The sequence below is a fragment of the Oncorhynchus mykiss genome, chromosome 6, assembly GCF_013265735.2.
Source record: "Oncorhynchus mykiss isolate Arlee chromosome 6, USDA_OmykA_1.1, whole genome shotgun sequence".
Classification (NCBI taxonomy): Eukaryota; Metazoa; Chordata; class Actinopteri; order Salmoniformes; family Salmonidae; genus Oncorhynchus; species Oncorhynchus mykiss.
Window position 1 is genome coordinate 77,738,041 of NC_048570.1, and position 4,897 is coordinate 77,742,937.

Here is a 4,897-nt window from a genome sequence, read left to right on the forward strand (position 1 = left end):
TTCTCAATTTGACTATCACTTTCCAAGGAATCATTTATTGTGTAAATCTAATGATGAGCTCTGTAATCGTTAAGATACTGTAGGGCTTATGTTTCTGATGTTATTGTACCTTTAGAAACATCATCTCTGAGGACATTATAGCAAACCGTATATAAAGTGTGCTGCTGATTTAAACGTCAGTCAGGTCTCTATTAGAAGGAACAATCATTTGACTTGCACCCCAGTGTCTAATCCTGGAGGGCTTCACACAGAGAGGCAGGCCCCAAGCCGAGACAGAGGAGAGGAGCGTGTTGAAGACATACTGTAACACGGCCCTGCTGTGACCGTCAGTCAACCTCCTTATTCCCCCCGCCTTCCTACATCCCAAACAAAACTAATGGAGTGGAAATACACTCTGCTCAGGTGGGGATTTCATGTGTATTCTAGTTTTTTTTCGTACATTTTTTAAAACAATTTTACCCCCTTTTCGTGGTATCAAATTGTTAGTAGTTACTATCTTGTCTCATCGCTACAACTCCCGTACTGGCTCGGGAGAGACGAAGGTCGAAAGCCATGCATCCTCCGAAACACAACCCAACCAAGCCGCACTACTTCTTAACACGTTGCGCATCCAACCCGGAAGCCAGCCGCACCAATGTGTTGGAGGAAACACCGTGCACCTGGCGACCTGGTCAGTGCGCACTCCGCCACAGGAGTCACTGGTGCGCGATGGGACAAGGACATCCCTACCGGCCAAACCCTCCCTAACCCAGACAACGCTAGGCCAATTGTGCGTCGCCCCACGGACCTCCCGGCTGCGACAGAGCCTGGGCGCGAACCCAGAGTCTCTGGTGGCACAGCTAGCACTGCAATGCAGTGCCACCCGGGAGGCCCAGGCAATGCTACTGTTGGTACGTTTGATTATTCCACATATCAGATAGCTGAGAGATACTACAATTATTGGCACATTAGGTTTGGTATTGGCTGGAAAGGAGGAAACTGTGGTAGTAATCTTCAAGCTTATTATGTTAAATATGTAGGTGCCTTTGACTTTGACTTCTAAAATTATCATCAGGCCATCAGCACTGAAAAACATCACTGCTTGCAGCACCACACAAAAAAACAGGGTTCTCACAGAGCAGGAAATACTCAACAATCTCACAACAACAACAACAACAACAACCACGGTGGAAGAAAAATAATCAGGCGTTGTCATGGTAGCACGCCTGTAGTCATGACGCAGTGTTGGAACCATCCACTCCTCCAGCCCTGAGAGGCATCTAAGATAGGTAGTCGCGACACGCTGCACATTCTAAAGGACCAAGGTAAACAGCTAGTTCCTCACACACACTGCTGGGGCCTAGGGGGGAGAAGAGGGGGAGGAGGAGGGAGGGAGGGAGGTGACATACAGACAGACCACACATTGTCAGTGTTCGCTCTTAAACACAGCCTCAGCTCCTCATAAAAATCAGGTCCCATAATTCGCGTGTGGGATTTTCTCTCTCTCTCTCTGTCTCTCTCTTTCTCTCTCTCTCAGCACACAGAGCTGAACAGGCCCAAAAGGACCCCGGGGCTGCGTCCAATGACGGAGCAGCATAATTATGCCTCCTTTTTTATTGGCCGTCTTATTCCAGCTATGACTGATGCGGCTCCCAACCTCTAAGCGTTTCCATTTGCACCTTCATGTGGTAAGTGAGCAGAGAAGAAAAAGCCACGGCTCGCCTGCCTTTCAAAGGTGGCTGACAAACATTTACGGCCTGACGTAAAGTCACTTTTAATCAGCGCTCATGACCTGTTCCTGGGGAATCTGGTCCTGGAAGGAACAGTAACACATCATTATCTCCTCCATTATCAATGAGCCTTCAAAGACCCACTGTGCCCCTTCATGTGGTTGTCTAAGAATATTAAGGGACACATTTATTTGGAATTATTCATAATCAAGAAAGGACTAGGCTATCAGAAGGCACAAGGCAAATGATGCTGCCTTTCTGTGTTAAAAAAAGGCAGAAATAAATCAATGATCTCCCTCTACTGGTCAGTGTGAGAACTACACTACAAATGACCTGCTCTCTCCCTCAGAAGTACTAGCAAAGGATAAGACACACAGCACAAACACACAGAGGAGCGTTTTGAAGAAATATGTGGATAGCAGAGTTGATCAAGGCAAACATATTTGCTTATGATGAAATTAGAGACAGGGATTTCTTAACATGTATTCTCTGTCAGTCAGAACATGCTAGAATATGTATTTCCAAATAAATAAAACTTTAGCATGCATATAAAAACATACAGGGGCTGAGGATGAAGGATAAATGTTTGAGTTTGACCACCTCAAAAGTTTTTGGTAACAGATCTACCACTGATAAAATCCAAAGTCAAGCATCATCGAATCATTCCCTACAAACATTAAATACATTCATTCAATTCTCACTCACTCACACTATGAACTCCAAAGACAACTCATGCATATATCAGATATATTTTATAAACAGAAGAGGATATGATTGATGATTTGGGCAATGGTACACAGAACAAAAAGGAAACAAGAGATCTGAAAATAAAGCACTATTATTAAAATAAATTACTTAAACAGTATTAAACCAAACTTATTGCCTTAATATCAAAGCTAGAGTAACATCTAATCCCTCTGTTTCATTTCTCTCATCCACAGTTGGTCCTTCGGTAATCTCGCTGTGTGTTTAAAGATGTCAAGTTTGAAATGTAGATTCATTGCACCAATATGTTTTTTTCCATGCTTTAACAGCCTATAAGGCGTTATGGGAGGGCCGCGTTACTGAAAACACACATTTCCCCTGTATTAGGAGTTATGGTGGATAGTGATCCTTAAAATTAAAGCCATAAATCATATTTCCCAGCTATTATGTCATTAACAGGAGCATGGTTCTGTCATTTAGGTCATGCTAATAGTTTGGGGTAGCTGAGGTTGTGGTCTTGCCGTTGGGATAAGGGGGAAAGGGGGAGAGGAAAACGAGCTTGGAGCATGAAATGGGGACGTGTTCACTTCTTCTCTTCCAAGTGAGGAAGGAGCATATTGTGTGATCTGAGGCTCAGACAGCTTGTATTGTGTTGGTGGTCCTGGGTTAGCTATAGTCCCACTGCCCCCCCCCCCCCCCCCCCCCTTCTCTCTCTTTCTCTTTGGATGTCATCTGCTCTGCATTTCACTGCTCTTTTTTCCTGTCTTTCAATTGACTTTCTAAACTCTGCTTCAGTCATTGTGGTCTTCCAAAGAGACCCCACGACAATCTATCGGCACATTTTTGCACAGTGCCGAGGCCCCTCCGATGCCAGCGCAGAACATATTAAATTTGTTACTAATTTTAATCCTGGCATGGCGGTCCGTGTATCCTCCACTGGCTTACTGGAGGCAGACGGGTTCTGGGTTCAACCCCAACGCAACCACAACCACAACACAAACAAAGCATGAGGAACAGCAGCTCCCAGTGTTCTCCTGACAGTAAATGTTTAGAAAATGGACTTTTAAAAATAACTCCATCGTAATAGAATTAGTGGGAAACTGGAGAAGCCCTGGTTGGCTGCAGGATCTGCTGGATTCATGTTCTCCTTTTTTAAACTACTGTACCAGATTAAAATAGAGTTTTGAAAAAACACGACAAAATTGAGGGATGGATGGATGGATGGATGAGACTACTTTTGTATTTTAAAGATCTTTCATTTACCTCTTGTAAACTGTCAATGGGTGTATAATTTTAAAGAAATATTGTACCTAAAAAAAGTCCATGAAAGTGCTGTGAAATTTGAATATAGATACCGGCCAATGGTAAGAGTGAGAAATTCAGCTGCCTGCCGAAGAGGAAAAGACAGTGTTACAATACAAGCCAGCTGACTTCCTCTTCCAATGTGCCTCTTAACATGAGCTTCATGAACCCACACCACTGATCCTGAAGCAGTGAGACTGGTTACAAATTCCCTTCCAACCTCACCCTTATCTCATTGAGACCTGAGCTGGAGCCAGGTGTATTCTAGGTGTGTAAAAACCTCCACCGTTCAACCCAAGCAGCACTAGTTAATTTAGATTCCACTGATCTCAGGAGCAGCTTCTCCCCTGAATCTGGTGACAAGGTCAGAGGGTGGGGGAGTGTGATCTGCGTGGCTGGCCAGTGGCCACCACTTGACAGTGTTTTGTGGAAACACATTGGCTCTCTTTTTTCTCTCTCCTCTTTTCCCCTCTCCCCTCATCCCTCTCTATTGTCTAAGTGGCCGTGTTAGAGTGTGTGTGTGTGTGTGTGTGTACGGTGTGCTGGCTGTGGCGGCCCCAGCTGTGTCTGTCACCCATGGAACTCCAGTGACCTCTAGAGACCGCTCCCTCCACGTACAATATGGAGGTTCAGTGACAGGTTTGGCACAGGGCAGGAGGGATGACAGCAGTGTGATTACAGCCAGGTTGAGACTGTTCTGCTGCTGGAGGCCAGAGACTGGATAGTGGATATGCCATCACACATAAAGACACTGCATGCACACACACAACACACACACGCACAAACACATGCAGACACTTACAAAGAAACGCATGTATATATACACAAACAGACGCGAGCACACACACACATTGTGGAGCGCATGGGCCACCCGGGTGCGTCGCTGCACTGTAGATCACCCTGAGCAGAGCAGAGTGAGAGAGCTGAGGTTTGATCTAATGTCTTTAGCAAACAGTCATTTATTCTGCCTGTTCCGTAACACCACCCAGCCTGTGTTTATGAGCCTGGTTCCGCTCAGTTCATCTGCAGTTCATCTCAGCTCAAGCTTTTGATACACACACAGAAATACACACACATGCATGCACACCCACAAGCAGTGAAACGCACACACACACACACGCAGAAACACACACATTTATGTAGAATGAATTTATAACTTGATGTTTGATTGTTTGGTGTTG